Genomic DNA, 21758 nt, shown 5'->3' with positions numbered 1-21758 from the left:
GGAATAAGTTGTGACAACAACAACTTAGAAGGGGAAGAGGAAAGGGAGGAAAGCTGTTTAGACTAAAGGAACAAGAGGCTATCAGGGAATGGACTATCTCATCTATGAGATCTTTTATACAAACTGCACAGTAACCACTAAACAAAAAACCAAAACAAAGAGAAAACTGAGAAAACCATCATAGAGAGCCACCAAACTGAATTAGCAGTCCAAAATACATGGGACGAGAAACAAGGGAAATACATAACAACTGAAAAACAAGAGATAAAATGGCAGCATTAAGCTCTCATATATCAATGATCACTCTAAATGTAAATGGATTGAATTCCCCAATCAAAAGACACAGAGTGGCTGGATGGTTAAAAAACAAGACCCAACAATTTACTGCCTCTAGGAAACACATCTTAGCTCTAAAGACAAACACAGGCACAGAGCGAAGGGATGGAAGACGATACTCTAAGCTAATGGCAAACAAAAGAAAGCAGGTGTTGCCATACTTAGACAAAGTAGACTTCAAGATAAAAAAGGTAATGAGAGAAAAAGAGGGGCAACATATAATGATAAAAGGGACACTCCACCAAGAAGACGTAACACTTATAAATATATATGCACCCAACACAGGAGCACCAAAGTACATAAAGCAACTACTAACAAACCTAAAAGGAGATATCAACAACACAATAATAGTAGGGGACCTTAACGCCCCACTTACATCAATGGAAAGATCATCCAAGCAGAAAGTCAATAAGGAAATAGTGGACTTAAATGAAAAACTAGAGCAGATGGACTTAATAGATATATATAGAGTACTCTATCCAAAAAGAACAGATTACACATTCTTCTCAAGCATGCATGGAACATTCTCAAGGATAGACCATATGTTGGGAAACAAGGCAAACTTCTGTAATTTAAGAAGATTTCTGACCATGATGCTATGAAACTAGAAATCAACTAAAAGAAAAAAGCTGGGAAAGTGACAAAGATGTGGAGACTAAACAACATGCTACTGAACAACCAATGGATCATCAAAAAAACTAAAGGAGAAATCAAAGAATATCTGGTGACAAATGAAAATGAAAATACACCATACCAACTCGTAGGGGATGCAGCAAAAGCTATCCTGAGAGGGAAATTCATAGCAATATAGGCCCAACAAAAAGAAACAATCCAAGAAACAAAAAAATCCCAAATAAGCAATCTTAAACTACACCTAACAGAATTAGAAAAAGAACAAACAAAGCCCAAAGTCAGCAGAAGGGGGAAAATAATAAAAATTAGAGCAGAAATAAATGAAATTGAAACCAAAAAAACCAATAGAAAGGATCAATGAAACAAAAAGCTGGTTCTTTGAGAAGATAAACAAAATTGACAAACCCTTAGCCAGACTCACCAAGAAAAAAAGAGAGAAGGCTCAAATAAATAAAATTAGAAATGAAAGAGGAGAAATCACAATGGATACCACAGAAACACAAAGGATATAAGAGAATACTAGGAAAAACTATATTCCAACAAATTGGACAATCTAGAAGAAATGGATAAATTCTTAGACTCATACAACCTCTCAAAACTGAATCAAGAAGAAATAGAGAACCTGAATAGACCAATCACAAGTAAAGTGATTGAAACAGTAATCAAAAACTTCCCAAAAAATAAAAGTCCAGGACCAGATGACTTCTCTGGAGAATTTTACCAAAGAGTCAAAGAAGATTTAATACTTATCCCTCTCAAACTATTCCAAAAAGTAGAGGAAGATGGAACACTTTCTAACACATTCTACAAGGCCAATATGACCCTGATACCAAAGCCAGACAAGGACAATACAAAGAAGGAAAATTACAGGCCGATATTGCTGATGAACATAGATGCAAAAGTCCTCAACAAAATATTGGCAAACCGAATACAACAATACATTAGAAAGATCATACACCGCGATCAAGTGGAATTTATACCAGGGCACAGGGATGGTTCAACATCCATAAATCAATCAATGTGATACACCACATTAACAAAATGAGGAATAAAAACCACATGATCATCTCAATATACACAGAGAAAGCATTTGACCAGATCCAACATCCATTTATGATAAAAACTCTCAACAAAATGGATATAGAAGGAAAGTACTTCAACATGATAAAGGCCATATATGACAAACCCACAGCCAACATCATACCCAATGGGGAAAAGCTGAAAGCCATCCTTCTGAGAACAGGAACAAGACAAGGGTGGCCATTCTCGCCACTGTTATTCAAGATAGTGTTGGAAGTTCTGGCCAGAGCAGTTTGGCAAGAAAAAGGAATAAAAGAATCCTAATAGCCAATGAAGAAGTGAAACTCTTGCTGTTTGCAGATGACAAGGTTTTTTATATAGAAAACTCTAAAGAACCCACCAGAAAACTATTAGAAATAATAACTAGGAATAAATTTAACCACAGAGGTGAAAGACCTATACAATGAAAACTATAAGACATTATTGAAAGAAATCGATGATGACATAAAGAAATGGAAAGATATCCCATGCACATGGATTGGAAGAATAAACATAGTTAAAATGTCCATACTACCTAAAGCAATCTACAGATTCAATGCAATCCCAATCAGAATCCCAGTGACATTCTTCATAGAAATAGAAGAATCCTAAAATTCATATGGGGCAACAAAAGACCCTGAATAGCTAAAGCAATCCTGAGAAAAAGATCAAGGCTGGAGGCATCACAATCTCTGACTTCAAAACATACTACAAAGTGATAGTAATCAAAACAGCATGGTACTGGTACAAAAATGGACACACAGATCAGTGGAACAGAATTGAAAGTTCAGAAATAAAACCACACATCTATGGACAGCTAATCTTTGACAAAGGAGCTAAGAACCTACAATGGAGAAAGGAAAGTCTCTTCAATAAATGGTGCTGTGAAAACTGGACAGCCACTTGCAAAAGAATGAAAGTAGACCATCTGCTTTCGCCATACACAAAAATTAACTCAAAATGGATCAAAGACCTGAAGGTGAGACCTGAAACTATAATATTCCTGGAAGAAAATGTAGGCAGTACACTATTTATCATTGGTCATAAAGGGATCTTCTCAAATTCCATGTCTATTCGGACAAGGGAAACAAAAGAAAAAATAAACAAGTGGGACCTCATCAGACTAAAGAGATTCTGCAAGGCAACTGAAACCAGGATCAAAACGAAATGACAACCCGCGAGCTGGGAGAAAATATTTGCAAACCATATATCCGACGTGGGGTTAATCTCCATAATATATGAAGAACTCACACATCTGAACAACAAAAAAACAAATAACCTGATCAAAAAATGGGCAGAGGATATGAACAGACATTTTCCAAGGAAGATATACAGATGGCCAGTAGGCCTATGAAAAGATATTCAGCATCACCAAACATTAGGGAAATGCAAATCAAAACTACACTAGGATATCACCTTACACCCGTGAGAATGGCTATAATCTCCAAGACAAAAAATAACAGCTGTTGGGGAGAATGTGGAGAAAAGGGAACCCTCATTCACTGCTGGTAGGGGTGCAAACTGGTGCAGCCTCTATGGAAAACAGTATGGAGATACCTCAAAAAATTAAAAATAGAAACACCTTATGATCCAGCTATCCCTTTTCAAAGAACTTGAAATCAACAAGCCAAAGAGGCTTATGCACCCACTATGTTCGTTGCAGCATTATTCACTGTAGCCAAGATGTGGAAGCAAGCCAAGTGTCCATCAACAGATGATTGGATAAAGAAGATGTGGTATATATATACAATGGAATACCACTAGGCCATAAAAAAAGACAAAATCATCCCATTTGCAACAGCATGGATGGACCTGGAGGGTATTATGTTAAGTGAAATAAGCCAGACAGAGAAAGACAAACACTGTATGACCTCTCTCATATGTGGAATATACTAACTCACAGACAGAGAGAACAGATTGGTGGTTACTAGGGGGAAGGGAGTTGGGGGGTGGTCACAAGGGGTGAAGGGCACATTTATATGGCGACTGACAATTAATAATGTACAACTGGAATCTCACAATGTTATAAACTATTATGACATCAATAAAATCAAAACAAAAAAATGTATAACTTGCATCTATTCATGATGAAGCAATCAAATCAGATTGTGGGTCATTTTCTTAGACAACTGGCTTGGACTCTCCAAGAATATCAATCTCATAAAAGACATTTCAAGAAAAAGTGGAGCAAATATTCTAGGGTATAGGATATCAAAGATGCATGATCCTTGATGGAATCCTGGACCAAAATGGAAAAAACTGCTCTGAAATGTATTTTAGAGACAAATGAGGAAATCTCAATATGGATATATTTTAGATAAGGCTTTTTTAAATAAATTAAGTTCCTGGCATATATAATAGTATCCTGATTATATAGAAGAGAGTTCTTTTTCTCAGAACAATTTTACTGAAGGATCTAATGCTGAACTGTCATGAGGTGTACAACTTGTTTTCAAATGATTCAAGATAAGGAGAGAGAGAGAAAATGGCAACGGTAAGTCTAGTGGTCCACAGACCAGTAGCAACATCCTTTAGGAGCTTGTTAGAAATACAGACTCTCAGGTCCTACCACAGGACTACTGAATCTGAATCTGACTTTTGACAATATTTCCAGGTGATTCCTTTGCACGTTAACATTTAAGAAGCACTGCTGTAGCGCATGTAGTCTGGCTGAACAGCCATATTGTTCTGTGTACACGGACAAATACCTGAGCCTGTAGACAGAAAGAGGAGAACAAAACAGATATGCAGAGAGAAACAGAGGGGCAAAATCACAGAGTTCTGGACAGTGAGACTACTTCAGTTACTATTCCTGCATAGTGATGTAAAGCAACAACAATCACTTATTAATATTTCTAACAGTTCTGGGGTTGGATGGGTGGTTCTCCTTGGAGTCTCTTATGTGGTTGCAGTCAGACAATATCCTTGGAATCATCTTGACAACTTCCTTACATGTCTGGTTCCTGAGCTGGGAAGATTCAAATAGCTGGGGGCTGGAACAGATGGAGCTCCTTGTGTATCTCTGTCTATCTCCATGTGGCCTTTCCAAGTGGCCTCTCCAAGTGGCCTCTCCCACAGGTAGCTTCTGTACAGCTGGGCTTTGTACATTGAGGCTAAGGGTTCTAGGGGCAAATTCCAAGAGAGCCAGGTGGAAGCTGTATCACCTTTTATGATGTAGCTTTGCTTCACAAGTCACCTACACTCTTCTATCATGGTCCTCTACTAGTTGAGGCAGTCACAAAGGCCCGCACAGTTTCAAGAGAAGAGGGCATAGATTCCAACTCTTGGTGTAGGAGTGGCAAGGCTCAGGAAGAGCATGTGGGATGCAAAATATTGTTGCAGCCATTTTGGGAAAATACAGTCTGCCACAGAGAATAACCTCAATTCTGGACCATCAAGAGCTGAGGTCCAATTGTACTTCCTTCCCTTGCGTTTTGTTAGATACTTTATATCTTTCCAGAAAGCTCACCTTTTCATTTTGTGTGTGTGTGTGTGTGCTAGATACAGTGGGTTTCTGTTACTTATGATCAAAACAGGCTTAACTAATGGATGTTCAGTAGTGATTTCAGACATTCTTCTCTAAACTTGACTCCTGTCTTCAAAATGAATCCATTCAATCCTTATCTTATTCTAACAGTCATGATTACATTGCTGAGAAGCACACACAATCTCTTTGACTGATACCTAGAGAAAGATAAGTGCAATGTGATTGCCTGGTTGGTAGGATCCTTGCTGCAGCAAGACAACTTGCAAGGCTGGCCAGGCTCAATGTTGCACACTCAGTAGCAAGCACCATTGCTGAGTCTGCAGCTTGAGCAGTGCTTTTCTAGGTGTGGTTCAGGAATTGCATGCATCTGAATGACATAGAGGAGCCTATTAAAATGCAGATTCCTGGACTCTATCAGAATCTCAAGTGTATGGAGCCCAGGAACCTGCATTTTAAAAGCTCCCTTTGTGAAGCTCTTCCCTAAATCTGTGCTTTTCAAGCTTTAATGTAAACCTGGAATGGGGTATGAGATTCTGCATTTTTAAGATGCTCTTCAGTGATACTGATGCTGATGGTAAGCAGATCACACTTCAAGTAGCAAGACTTTAAAGCAACCTCAAAGTGTGGTCCCTGCATCAGAAGCATCAGTATACCCTGGGAACTTGTTAGAAATGCAAATTCTTAGGCCCCACTCCAGACCTACTGAACCAGAAACTCTGGGGGTCAGACCCAGCAATCTATTAACAAGTCCTACAGATAATTCTCATGCACACTCAAGTTTGAGAATCACTGCCCTAAGGAACATCTGATTGATGGAGAGCAGTGGTTCCCAAACATAGCTGATCAGAATCAGTTGCGGCTAGAGTAAGCCTCCTATGGGTTTTTAGAACCACTTGGGAGATGCTCATTCCATAGGTCTGCGCTAGGCCCAGTGATTCAGAAGTCAGCCATGGCAGGGAACCACTGGTTTAGAGTGATTAGCAGGACAATGATCCTGAGGAAAGGCTAATGCAATCTGGGATACGAAGCTAGAGGAAGAAAAAGAGGGATCAAAATGGAAATTCACAGTTACTTAAATAATCACTATGTGACAAACCCTGGGCTAGAGGTTTTATACAATGTCATTTAATTCTCCCGGGTGCCCTACTTGGCAAGTACTATTACCTCCATTTGATAAATCAAAGACTAAAGATAAAAATTGGTACACAATGTGTCTGCAGTCACACAGCTAGTAGTGGAACAGAAAATTCAAGCCAAACTTCTTTTACTTTAAATATTTTTCCATTTCACTCTGTAATTAAAAAAAAACTTTGTAAGGTGGCTGAAAGGAAGTCTGGAGAGCATGAAGAGTGGGTGGAAGGAGACCACCTTGGGCAGTGTTGTATTGAATTAATGGTGTACATGTCAATTTCCCCACCTAAACTGTGACAACGTGGAAAGAACCATGTTGTTATTGGTTTATTCATTTATTCAGTCAATAAACATTTATTGAGACTCAACAACATACTAGACGCTATCCTAGGTGCTGAGGATAGATACAGTAGTGAAAAAAATGTCTTCAGGAGGGTTATAGTCTCATTCGTCTTTATTTCTCAGTACCTACTAAAGCAGATGTCACACAATAAATGCTCTATAATTATTGCCTTATGCATTATCTGTGGATGGATAACTTAAAATTAACTGTAGAATTAGTCATAGCTGAGCTACTGAGCCAATGTATTAGCCAGAGTCTAACTATATAAAGCTCTAATTTCTCTTCCTACTCTGTTTTATCCGAGGGGGGGGGCAGAATACTGATGATAATTAGTAACATAACCAGCAGACTAAGAAAGGGAATGTGTTACTTAGCAGCCATGAGGAAAGTCTTCTAGGAGGAAGTTGAAGTAAATTCAACTGAATTGCTGTAAATGAGTCTTGGGAATCAACTAAAATGTCATTGATCTGAGTTTTCTTATTGCCTCTAGTTATGTGGATAATAGAGATTGCTGAACATCTTTCAAGTGTTTCCTTCAAATGTACTTTCCTACATTTTCAGTAAATTTTTAATTGCTCCTAGAGTGAAATTAGACATAGTAGTCAAGAACTTTTAAAATGAAGATGTAATTAGTAGTCATGAAAAAATAAACTTATTAAATATATTTAATTTTTTAAATAGCTTGTGAAAGATTTCATTTGCCTTACTAATGTTATAAATGGAGTGCCTAAAGAATACTGCCGGTGATAAAAATTTACATTGTCAGTTAATACTTAATGATGTGATCATTGATAGTATTAAGATTCTCCTCATTAAGATAAACCATTGATATTCAGGGTTGATATTTTTGAGTCTCACTCTGTGCCTCCCTCAGGAAGCTCTTGAAAAAGAAATAGTGTTGCTGTTGTGTAGATTTGAGAAGATTGCGAGCAAACTATTAGCCATCTAAGAATCTTTGCATTTGCTTGTATATGAAGGTTACCAACCATTCTCCAAATTAAGTAGGTTATTTACAAAAACTTCATCATGTAAGGTGTACCTTCAGGTGGGGGACAGTAAGAGAGGGGATGGCATTTATGGTTACTTGACATATACTATGCCCATTTTATAGCTAAGGGATCACCAGACATAATAAATAATGTTCTCAAGACCACTCAGCTAATGAGCATCAATCTAAGATTTCCTGACTCTTTAGCATGAGGCTGTCCCACAATATCTGAAGGAAGAATCCTTCAGAAAGAGAGCTGTTTACACTTGAATGAGATACATAGGAAGATTATGTTAGTTTCAACTATTTAAAACTAGAATAGATTCTAATATATCTGGAGTAATCCTTATGCTCCAATGTCTCAGTCTCCCTCTCTTCCTGAAAACTAAGAAGATGATAAAGATCAGGCATTGGCATTGTCTTCTTTGATATTTGGGACCATAGGATGCAAAGTTTGCTTTGCCAAGATCATCTTCTATGCGGAACTTTTCCTGACTTTCCTCTTTTCTCCTAGTGTGCTCTGTTCACACAACTCTTGCAGATGTGTTTTTCTCATTAAACGACAGCTTCCTGAGAGCAGGATGGTACTTTCTTTATCCCTGCATCCCTGGCTGTTGAAGGAATAAATCAACAGTTCATTTTTCAGAGGCATTTTGATTATTAACCAGCTCAATCTTCTGGTGGCAGACTAGCAATTTTTTCAACAAAGTTTGTTGAGCACCTAATATATGCCACGCAATGTGCCAGGCACAGAAGACGAACCATCAGTGAAAAAACACAGTTCATCCCAGGGCTTCTTTGCTGCAGAGCTACAGGGGCGCCAATCACACCACAAGCCCGTGTGTCCAGTGCAGCCTGGAGTTGTGCCACACAGCCTGTGTGGCCGTCAGTGGGGGCCCTGATGTGCCCCTTAGCTCAAACTGCCACAAATCGTATGATTTTATGCACCAAAATAAATAAACATGCTGTGTCTATGCACGCAACTTGAAGGCTGAGCATGTGTTTGACATTACTCCAACCCATCTTTAGATTCAGAACCATCTGACTTTACACACTGCAGTGGAAAGTTTAGTGAAGGCATAGGAGAAAGATAGGAGGACCTGTCCTTTCAAAGAATCATATGCAAACAACCTCCCACCCCCACCCAAAACATTGTCATCTCAGACAGGATAACCTTGTAACTTTGTAATATTCTGAACTTGCAGCTGTCTGTACATAGTTTTTCTTCCCTCTCCATGCTGTTCTAGAAAGGAGAGGACACACTGTTCTCACGTACACAGCGATGTAAGCCAAATGCTAGAGACCTGTGCACCTACTCTTTCCTCCCTTCTTTCTCTTTTGATTGCTGTTTCTCCCAATAATCTTTCCTAAAAGATCTTAAATAGCATCGCAGGAGGTTTCTAGTGGATCCATATACTTGTGCTTTCAAAACAACATTTTATCTCCCTGACTCACAGGCAGAGTGGAAAAAAAACCACACCAAAACAAACCCCTACACATTTGAAATAATCCACAAGGAAAGCCTGCATTGGAAATCATATTGCCATATAATTATCCTGTTGACAATCTCTTGTACATATTTTCTCATAGAAAAATGCAGATTTGGAAACAAAGTAGGAAAATGATGCCAGAAAACCCCGGCAAGGCTCTGACCACTGCTTGCTGAGGAGTGGCTGCGGAGGGAAAGAAATGTGTTTGCAATTAGGACTGCCCAGAGCAGGTCCGATTACATCTGCACGCAGCCAAGCTGAAGAGATTTTCAGGGTGAACTTGTCATGTGGGCCTAAGTGGATAAAAGGCAACTCAGGCTGGAGCCATTACAAGGAAATAAATGGGGCCTCCCACCTGCTCTCCCTCGTGTCACCCTTTTCTGGGCTCACTCCTACCTCTTGAATCAAGAGGAACAAAACCATCATCATTTTAGGCCCTCTTATGTTATAGTTCGCAAGGTTTTCATGCATTTTTCAGCAATAGACAAAAAAGGAGAAATAAAACGAGTGTTGTGAAGTGGTTTCCATGCTGGTTGCGATTTACAGAATTACCAGGGGATATTAAAGAGATGCCAGCAAGACTCTGAAACAGCCAAAGGCTCACCACCACACCTCTCTGCTTCAAGGAGCGATGTCCATGCTTTGCTTCCAGCTTCTAAACGCACCCACCATTGACTCTTCAATCTCACATCCGTCTGGTAGGACAATTAGCTTAGCCCACTCTCAAAGGCAAAGCGAGGCGTTCTCTGTAAAGAATTAAAAGTTATTAAGTTTTCTCTTCCTTGCCACAATTTTCTAACACAAAAATGCTCCACCGAATCTGCTGCCATTCCCTCAAATAAAGAATAAAAACACAAAACAAAAGTTTGAGTTTCTCATTGTGTCCTGATGTACCTGCTGGGTTTTGGTTTTGTTGTGGGTGTATGTGAGTGTATGTGTGTATGTTCTGTCCATCACAGATCAGTTCTATATTCTTCATGAGACCCAAGCGATGGTGTGACAGCCATTCAGAAATTTACCCCTTCCGCTTCTCTAACTGTCTCTTTGCTCGGCAACTTTTCAAATGAACCTGTATTATTGCTTTTTAAGCCTTTTTTAATCAATTATAACAAGTCATAATACTACTACTTTATATGAAATCTTTACTTAGAGACTCTTGAAGGCCTTTTAAGAGTATTAATAATTTCACACACACACACACACTATGCCCTCCTCCTACTGCCACTCTTGCCCACACAAAGATGAAGAAACTAAGATAGCAACTAAAAAAGGGTTCACATTTCTCTAATACTCTTTTATTGCCAATTTATCCGAGCTAGTTCTTTACTGTGCAGAATCTATTTTAGCTATCTACATTGTGTTTCTACATACAAACAATTTTTTTGCATGCCTTTTTCAGTCAGAAGATCATTTTTGTAAATAGTGTCTTTAACAGGGCACCCAGATAATACAGAACCCAAATTGGGATATTTAAGAATAACAAGGCACTATTTACAATTATTCTAGGACAGTAGCCATAAACAGGCACTGTCCTGGGCAAACCACTGTGTATGTGCTCCTTGTTCTTAAGTGATTTGTCTGAATTTGTGGAGCTGTGGTCAACAGGGTTCTCTGGATTGCAAAACTCTATTTTTCACATAGCCTCGCCTTCCCCTCCATCCTGCATCTGACATGGTTGTCCAGACCCCTTGCCCAAACCTGCAAGGTGACCATGATAAGGAGACGTCCTGGGAGTTGGGACCCGAGCCTCTGTATTTGTTTGGAGTACCCTCATGGTTTCCATGGTGCTCTGCAGAAGGTGTCCTGGACAGTCTAAAAAAAATACTGTGAGGATGACGGTAGGGAGCTTTCTTATTTTATCACCAGAAATGGGAACACTTACAACCTGAGGGGCAACAAAAGTCCTCTTTGTAATTCATCTTTTAGCCTTTCTGGAGCCTCCTCCAGGAGTCTATCGTGGATGGGAAAACTAAAGACTATGCTTCTTAGCTGTGGACTAATCTAGGCTGTCTGGTTTCCCAATTACTTACTCGAGGCCCTTAATTTCCGGTGACCTACTCTTTCTTAGGAAGTCGGTCCTGTGGAACACTCCTGACCTGCTAGCTGGCTGGCTCAGATGCCATGGCCTGGCTTCTCCCTGGACATTTGGTCCCCACCCTCCTTTTTCTTGACTTGTCAACACAAATCCTCCCTGCACCGCCAAACGTGTAATAATTTCTCTCTCAAAATCTGTTTTTTAAATACAAATAGTTATCTCTGAGACTAGTTTCATTCTCACACAAATTCAATATTTCACCAGTGTTGATTTTGCTGGAATTCAGGTTAAAATTTTTTCATGAAGTTATAATTCATATACCATGGGTTTAAAAATTGTCTTCTCCAGATATGGGATCACTTTGGATTAATCTCTGTCCCTCCTTCACACACACCAAAAATAACCTTCTATTTCAAGATTTTTTTCCCCTTTTCATGTTTGCTTAAATGAAATGGTCTTCAAGACCTTATGTCTTGATTTTCGCAGACACTTTTTACTGATGGAGTGAGAATTTCCAGTAGTCTAGCTAAAGGACAGGGGATTCATGTGCCCCTCTATATTTCTTGAGTGTTATTACAGCAATACCAGTGATAAATGAAGAATGCTGCCTCTAACTGCCTCTTGCTGACAATTTTCAGGGACTGATTAAATATTTGCATGATGTGGCTACAGTCCTGAATAATGCCTGAGAGGTCAATGAAGAGCAACCCAACTCGCTCCCTTCCTTTCTGTAGCTGATGAAATGACATTCAGCATTAAGCTCAGTAACTCTGTAATACAAAGATACAATATCTTTCCTCTAATGATTCATTGCTATCTATTTTAAAATGTGAGTACATTTATATAAAATGATAACTCCATTGTGTGCCTAGGCTTTTCACATTATTGTCGTTTCATTTTCCCTTACCCTGTAATCATGCATTCATTTCTAATGGCGATTCAAAAATCAAAATGTTATCAATTCAATTTCCACAGATAGCTCTGGATATTTGATCCAGCTCTTGCAGCAATGGTAAAGAAGGCAGACCAAGGAGATCTTCTGGAATGCTAGCAGAAGTGTGATGAAATGTGGTGGGTCCAAATCTCTTTGATGTTATGCATCATTGCTTCTTGTAACGACACATAGTTTGGTTAACATTGCTGGGGAATGAAGTTTTCCACATAAACACGTTTTCCAGATAAGTGGAGCTGACTCTTTTTCATGCCAACACTTTCACATTTTAAGCTAAGAGTGTGGATGAAAACCTATCTAAAATATACACCAGTTTCTTGCCTTCTTAAACAGAGTAGAAAAAGTACAAGGAATATTTTCTTTTTTATCCAGGGATATCTAATAGCGCTGTCAACTCTAGAGCAGGAGGGTTTATTTTTTAAGTTTGTGTTATTTGTAATTTATATCCTACTTACTCCTGAAAAGAACTTGAGACAAAATACAATAAAGTTGCACACATGAGGCAGTTAAACTCTCTGATACATGCCGAGAGTGTAGATACATTTTATATTGAAGCCAGATGCATATACTTTCAGTATCAGGCAGCAAAAGGGACATCTTGTTTTGAAAACCAAGAAGTTGGCTCCCTTGGTTGGAGTTCTATCTACATCAACATGGGAGTGGCCTAGGAGGGAAGTTTGCTAGAGCAGCTATGAGACGATCTACAGCTCATTCTCTTTGGAACACCAGTGTCAGCCAACCCCAGCACCCTCCCTAATAACAATAGGTCACATTCCCAGAATTCCCTGTCTCCTGTCACTGACTGTGCCTCCCATCTTGTTCTCCACCCTTGGCCTCCCTCATTCATCTTCCTCACAGTTTCGAAAGCCTTGTTTTCTATTAGCTCTTCCATAAGCACATCCTTTCCCCCACCTCCTCATAAAACAGACCTTAGATAAACAACTCTAATTCCTCAATCTTTTCTTCTACCCAGTAACTGTATAACTAAATCAATTCTTGCCTCTAATAAATAAGAGGACTCGAGAGAGTTATTTGAAGACGTGATTTAGTTAAGTAAATTAGTGGATTAGTTTACTAGATTTATTAAGTCAAGTTAATGGGTCAGAATACACAAGAAAAAGTGAAATATCAGTGCTGTTAATGAGTTTTAAGGTTTATTTAGTAGTCTCGTTTGGCAAGGGAAAATTAATTGCTGATTACTCTAATTACGTGAGACAGAATATGAGCGTCACAAGTATGCACAATGATAAAAGGACTTGACCATGACTATCTGCTATTAGAAACTATGTAACCCCCAAAACGACAATAATAACAACAACAAAATGGAAGATAGAGATTCATCCATGGGTAGTTGAAGCAAAAAAGGAGAATTGTTCATTTACAGTTGCTCAGCCCTCTCTCTGGATATTATAACCCATGTTTGTTCAGTTCCCTTCACGAGGGCACTCCTGTTTGTCTTAGAGTGACTCTAAAATTAAGTTTCCAGTTCGGTTATGACTATTCAATGTTTATCTCTAAGAACAACAACTTGCTTGAATTGGCCCATATGTAAAGCCACAAATACTTACAGGAAAAGTGTTTAGAAAGACTCAAATCTTGGGTCAGGAGTATTTTCAAGCTTGTGTGTATAACTTCAGGAAATTCCACGAGGATTGTGAAGGCTTTCAAAGGTCCAGCCATCTTGCTCCTGGCGCTCCCCTTCTTTTAGTGAGGGCAGAAGTAGGGAAGCAGCTCCCAGCTCTGTGCTTGGGTCCTGAATAAATGGAAACACTTTACAGAAAAAACAAAGTGTTATGCTTTAGGAGAAGACTAGAGAGTCCTGATATATGAGATATTTACATATTCAATACCTCATTATTTACTCCATCTCCACAATGGCTAGTTGAAAAGTGGGGCATTCTATAAACTAGAATAGTGTTGTGTGATAGGAGGGAATTTGGTAGTAGGGGGAAGAGTGGGAGAGGAGGTTACCCCTGACACTTCAGTACTTCTAATATTCATTAGACTACATCAATCAAACAACACGGCACTTTCCCCCAGATGATGATTTTGTATCTATTAATACAGCTGATGTAATTTCTCGAGTGATGTCTTTTTAAACCAGGTTATCATTTCATTACTGTTTTATTAGGTACTAGTGCCATTGACTGATGGATGCAAATGACATTAATTGAACATTGTGCTCTATGTTAGGCCAGGGTTTACAAAGATGAAAAGAAATAGGTCTTGCTGTCAAAGTTGGTTATAGTCTAGCAAGAAAGTATATGGCCAAGGAATAAAACATAGTAAGATAATTGCTGTGAAGGGCAGTCGGTATTTGCAAGACCCCAGATAACTTACCTCTTCTTCTTTCTGAATTTGAGGGAGATAAGTAGATAAAAGGGGTCAGATAAGAATTAAAAATATGCTTACTTGCTAGTAATGGGTTGGAGAATGTGGCTCAAACCTGAGGCCAATAGGCTTTCCTTCCCCCTGAATTGACCTCGTCTGGTAGTGGGTAGAGCAGCTGCTCTGGTTAGCGCAGACAAAGCAGCAGGAAGCAAAAAGGAGAATGTGGATTGTTTGCGAGCAGCCAGGTCCAGAGAGCATCAAAGAGGCTGAGTCTCTACTGAGGAGTATGGCCTTGTATCCAGTCTCACCAATCAGGTAAGTCGCTCCTCTTCCTGTGGAGTAGAGAGAAAGAATGGAAGCAATTCTCTAGTACTATTCCCTCCAGAGTTTTAAAATTTTCCTTTTGAAACGCTGGCCTTTTGGGTAGTATGCGTGTAGTGCTCTACTTATCGAGTGGGAAGGAAGGGCAAAGAAGCTGATGTGCAGGAAATGCAAATGCAGAGGAAGAGTTCTTGCAAGCATCTTCCTGCTGATGTTCACTGAGCCTTGGGAGAGAAGTTGTGGGATGAAGTGGGTACACAATGCATTTTCCAAATAGGAACCTATATGAATCCTAGGCCCCTACTCGTGTGGCAAATAGGAGGCATTTGTTTGTCTATACCCTCAATGGATGTTGCTCTGCATCTGTGCCCTCAAATAAAGATACCATGCATACTATTATTATAGCAATGACTCCAGTAACTGATCACACATTTGTGCACACACAGTGTGATGCCTAGCTTCTTTGTGGGGAACCCACATGATCCTTTTGTGATAACTGTGTAGAGAATTTTCTTCTAAAGAATGAAATCCTTTATATGTAATTTTAGATTGAAATGCAGTAATTTATCTGCAAAAGACTTTTGCATATGTGATAGCTGCTGCTCCAAAATAAGTAACAGATGTGTAGGGCTCCATTGAAACACAAATAAGTGCCAGGCATTCTTTAAATATGAAAATTTGCCGTTATAAGAGATGTGTCAGGAATTTAGCTTTTTATGTCTGTCTAGTTTTATTTAGTCATGAGCAAAATATGGTAGAGAAAGCCCCAATGAACGTTTCAGCTCAAGTTTGGAAGGCAGTGGTCCAGATTATCTTTTGGGAAATGCCAATGTGAACTCTGAAGCAAAGGTAGGCTAGAAATAAATGATAATGGCCAACTATTACGTGAAGTATTGCCCCAGATGCCCATGCCCCATTCTGATTCTCTATTCCTTGGCCACTGAAATTATTTAACAGTGTTAGGAACTTGGGATGCTTACATGCTGAAGTTTTCAAGTATATTCCCAACCTTAACTAACTAGTTCATTGGAACTAGTTATTAGAACAAGCATAACTGGTATTAGAATCAGACCTCAAAACACAGACTAACATTAAAAATAGGATTATTAGAGATGTTTAATGTATCAATATTCATTAATACATTATTCAATATCCTAACACATTAATATTCAATATCCAAGAAATAAAACTTAAGAACGCTGTGTCCTTATAAAACTAAGTTTCTTTAATTTGCCTATTCCAAATTGTATAATGTATTGGTAGATCCACTTTTGAACACAAGCATATTTAGGGAATATGAAAACTATACTATATTTTATTGAAGCAACTGTTCAACTTGCACAGATGTGCACTTGAATTAGTACTTTTCAAAATGAATTGAGAAAGCATAATTTTTGGAAGGAGTCAGCAAAACTTTATAGGCTCCAAATACCTGTAACAGGCACTTTACTTCCTCAATAAAATGTCTCTCCTCGGTTCTGTTTAGTGAAATGATGTGCTATACTGGCTGCCCTGAAAGACTGGATGATAAATAAGTAAATCGGATTTTTTTCCTTGTTTCTGTAGGAAAGAAACATCAATGTCATCTCCACTGAAAGTCACCCAGAAGAGTAAGAATAAGTTTGAGATGTCACAGTTGCAGAATTAATTGGGTAATGTCTTTTCACTAAATTTTCAGACTGTTCCAGCTTTCACTGCAGTTCAATTTAGCAGCAATGCTACTCAGATGATAAGGATTAATTTTCTGTGACCTATTTTCTTTAACCTTTATATGACCTTAAAGCTTTTTTTTTTCTGTCTATCTTTTTCCCTTATTCTGCCTGCCTTCTACCTTGCACAGCCATGGATAACTTCAAAGCAATCCTCTGTCTGATACTAGATTTTATTGCATGGCGATTCATTCCACTACATAAAACACCATTTGCTTATAAAGGTTCTCCCCAAACACATGGGCAAAAGGAGTCATTAAAATTTTTCCCATGTTTTTCTTAGCAAGGAAATGTTTGGAAGAGGAAAAATGTGGATTCTTTACATGCAGTGGGATATTTTCTGTTGGCTATTTATAATTCACACTTCTCCCCATGTTCTTGAGATAAAAGTCACTTTTAAAAATAGAGGCTATAACTTTTAAAACTGAAATCAATAGTCAGAAATCCCTGCAAATAAATTAGGGCAGACACTCGTTGCTTCTTGTTCGTATTCTCTCTCCATGATCCTTTTTATTTTTAATAAGTGCTCCAGGATACTTTTCACAAGTCTTTCCTTCTTTCAAAGCTTATTATTTTGAACACTATAAACACATTCACTCTAAATGCAATGATGACACACACATAATCTACACATGGATTATATGAGTAAGCCCTAAGAACATTTTTAAAGGTAACTTTAAATTAAATGCCTACATACATCCATATTTACTAAGTTGTAGGTTAGTATGTTGAAAAAAATGAAGCACTTATAAACACTGAAAATAACACAGAGCTGTAGCCAGACTGAGTTTTGGACATGGATAATCAGAACAATCTGTAGCCCGTCTGTGGCTAATGGGATGTTTCTCCCAGCTTTGTCACCATGGCAAATACTTTATAATACACAAACATTTGTAGCGCTAAAAATCCACCCACTCTTGTTGAAAGATGGCCAGGTTTTGTAAAATTACATTCCAGCTAGTGCTACCCTGCTGATTTTTAAGATAAGTTCTTTCTATTTGCCATTTATGTGCTTAACAAAGGACCAAAGGGGAAAAATATATATGGTTTGTAAACATATAGTGCACTTTCATAGTCCGAATACCTTGTAAATACATGTCAGTAGATTTTTGTGATGGCCAAATTTGGGGCAAGGGGAAGTCTATTTTGCAGCGGTGGTAGGGAAGGGAGAGCTCTAGGTCTTTAATTCTCCCCCACAAACCCCATCCTTCTCCCCGATAGACATACAATCAAAGTAAAAAACACATTTGCCAACAAATACAGATTCAAGGCAAGTCTCTTTGTCTCCTCAACAATCAGATGGATGCCCTTAAGCAGCTATGGAGAGTTTGGGGTATGTCTTTATAATGAATGCCACCCGGGCCAGTATTCCACTGAAGTGGTAGCCTATTCCAACTTTCTATTTAGCTTCTGGAAGCAGGGCCAAGAGCGCCACATGCGTGGGCAAAGAAAGTTCCTGGTTCCTTTCTGACCCTCTTCCTCTCTTGCCAGGATAACAAAGTCTAGCACATACTCCAATTCATTCCTTTACTTAAAGGGAGGGGAAAGAAAGCCTTGGTAACACTCCACTGCAGAGCCAAATTAGAGCGAACTGTCGTGCAGCAATGCCAAAAAAATTCAGAATACGTGTGACTGGGGAAAAAATGTAGGCAAAACAGTTTTTCCCACAAGTGGGTGGAAGAGGACAAGTCACAGTTTTAAAAGCATAACATAGGTGTATAGTGCCAGAAAGGGCCAGTCCAAATATTTACATGCAATAGTGATATATGAGGAAAAGCTTAACAGAATGCTTGGGGAAAAAAGAGAGAACGTGAGTGTTACTAGGAAGCTCTAGGCACAACACCGGGTTTGTTGGCGACCTGTTTGAGTTTTACAAGTTTGTTTATACTGTCTGTTACCCCAGCATCATCCTGCTATATCATATGGTCTTTCCCAGAATCTCACAGCATCAGGCAGGATGGCAGGAGAAGACAAGGGCATCAATACATCCCCATTATGAAGCCTCCTTAAGGAGAGAATCCCTCATAACAATTGTTGTTAATTTTAATGGTTATTAACCTAAATAAAACCCTGAACATTTATTTCTAAAAATCAGGCTTTGTAGAATCAAAAGAAGCCCTTAGATGTGGCAATTCAAAGTAACAACTATTTGCTTTAGTTTTACTTTGGAATGCATTTGGATGCTAATTCAGAATTTGTATTATTCAGTCATTGCTACTCTTAAGACAGTGGATGCATGAGAACATCAACCAACCTTGCAATCACGTTTCTCCTGTATAAAATGCTGCATGTAAAATATCAACCCCAAATGGTTTTGACTGGCAGCAGCTTTTTAACAAAAGAAGGAGATTACCTTATTTGATTTCACAATTATGGGTAAAGTTTTATACTAACAGTCGTTAGCATAATGAAGACTTCTTAGGAGAGATGATTCAGGAATTGTTTTTTTTCCTTTTAAGAAAAGATATTACAGTAAAACAGGAAGTAAGTGTTGGTAAATAGGAATAATTCTGCTGTGTGTTTAAACATTTATTTTATTGCCCAGTGCAAAACATCTATCTTCTTGATATTTCTAGTAAGTTAAATACATACCCAAACTGGATTCTATGCAAGCAACACCTGGCGATTTAAGTTGCCTTTTTAAATAGCAATTTTAACAACTCTCAAACACAGATACAAATACTACCTTCTATTTTGTTTAAAGTTCATTTCCTGTCTCTGGGATATTCACTGACCTTTCAATGTTGGCCATTTTGCTTTTTACTTTTTCCCGTCAGTCTTATTCCAGTTTTCATTGACTTCATTCCTTTCCTGACCTCTTTTCCCCTCAAGAAAATTAAATGCAGCCCAAAACATAGTGAACCCCAATTAGTTTTACAGCTCTTCATACTCTACTGTTTCATTCTTTAGTTTGTTGCAAGTCTACTGGCCATACACATTCAATCCCCATGAACACGTACACTCACGTATAAAACAAACCCTGTCTTATATTGGTTTTTCTACATTTGTTATTTACAAAATTTGAAACCCCTTTAAGCTTATATCAGAAATTTCTTGATAACCCTTAATTATATCAGTTTTATTCAATATCATTCAGTTCCTGGAAGCAATATCTGTTCTTATGATTATTTTTCTATCTATCATATTTTTATTAAAATGCACAATAGACTCTAATTTATCTTTTTCTTACATAAGTGCATTAAAGAAGAATAAAGCAAATAAAAGGGACATTTTTATGGAACATGTCCCGGGATCATATGCTAAGTGACTATAAATAAGCCACATATGAGTCTGTTTCACCTAAAGTGTTGAAGAGGACAGAGCATTCTTATCTGTGTGATGAAATAATTCATAATCTTCTCTTTTTCCTTAGGGCAACTAAGTGCATGTGTAAGCTTGTTTGTGCTTCTGGAAATGTCTTTAATATTTCCCTGAACTCCACCATAACATTTTCAGTGAAAAATGGCTCTGCAGTTTGTTTCATTGTGCTAATTGAAATGAATTATATCATGCAGCAAAAGCCTTCTTCTCTTCTAAATTAGACTTTGCGGATATCTCTGATTCACCCGCAATTTGATTACGAGAGCAAAATAACGCTTCAGAACTATCTAGTTAGAAAAGGAATACGCATCTTAGCAAAAACGAAATGAATGACAGAAAGGAAACCTTACAAAAATGGTATAAGTTCATTCTTACATTTAGACAAATCACTTAGGTATTAATTTGAAACAATTGTATGATTCATATTTTCAGCACTTTGTGACATTAAAGTAGTGGCTGATTAGATTAAGACACACCCCTCATCCATTCAACATTCATGAGCCTCTGGCCAAGGAATGTGCTTTTCCTTCCTCTATATTTTTCTTGTGATTTATATTACTCTGAGTAAGATGAGGCCGTAAGCTCTGTGGTTTGCATGGTACTGTTGCTCTATTATAATGCCTAACAAGTTAAATACATAAAATTGCCTCCTGGATTCCTTAGTCTGAATTTGGGGCTAAAAATCATGGCCGTTCCCCAAGTCCTGACCTCTTTATCCAAGTATTTCCCACTCGTCATGCTCCAAAGCTCCTCCACATTCCTTCCTTCCCAAACATTTCCTTCAAGTCCTCTTGGGCCCTGTGTTTAGACTGCATTACCACAAACTTTAAAAAACACATGCAAACAAAAACAAAAGCAACACTCTGGATGAGCTCCACTCTGAAAGGTTGGAAGTCTCAAGAGACAAATTTTGACAGCCATTTGATATTAGTGAGTGTTTCGTGTTTTCCCTTCACTGGCGGGCTAACCCCTAACTCTCTGTGATAAGGTCTCTGTGCCACCCTCCACACAGCAGGCCCTCAGAAAGCCTCTTCCCAGGCTCCTCCCTTCCTCTTCACATTCCACTCATACCACCGCCACCTTCGCGTCCCAGTCGAAGAGTCATCTTAGCCTCACTCACTTACAGCAGCTGCTCTGGTAAAACAACCCATCAAGGTTCATAATATCCGGGAGGAGAGTTTTCCAGACTCTAAGTCTCCATGCCTTAGTGGTCTTGAAACCAATTTTGTAGGTCCCAACCCACTTATTATCTTTTAACTTTTTGTTCTGAAATTATTATAGATTCACAGGAAGTTGCAAAGAAATGTGCTGAGAGGCCCCATGCACCCTTTCCTGCGCCCAGTGTTGATGTCTTGCATAACTGTAGTACAATATCAAGACCAGGAACTTGACTTTGGTACAATCCTCAGAGTTACGAGGATTACATTACATTACAGGTAATCACATTACAGATTTAGCAATACATGCACTTATTTGCAATTTTATCTATTGTGTAGATAATATGCAATTTTATCACATTGTGTAGATTCTCGTAAGCACCAACACAATCAAGATAATTACAGAAATAAAATTAGTCTAGAAAATATCACTGCTAGTAAAGGTGATAATTGTTTCATGAAGCT

This window comes from Diceros bicornis, chromosome 10 (assembly GCF_020826845.1).
Source record: "Diceros bicornis minor isolate mBicDic1 chromosome 10, mDicBic1.mat.cur, whole genome shotgun sequence".
Classification (NCBI taxonomy): Eukaryota; Metazoa; Chordata; class Mammalia; order Perissodactyla; family Rhinocerotidae; genus Diceros; species Diceros bicornis.
This window is presented reverse-complemented; position numbering follows the sequence as displayed.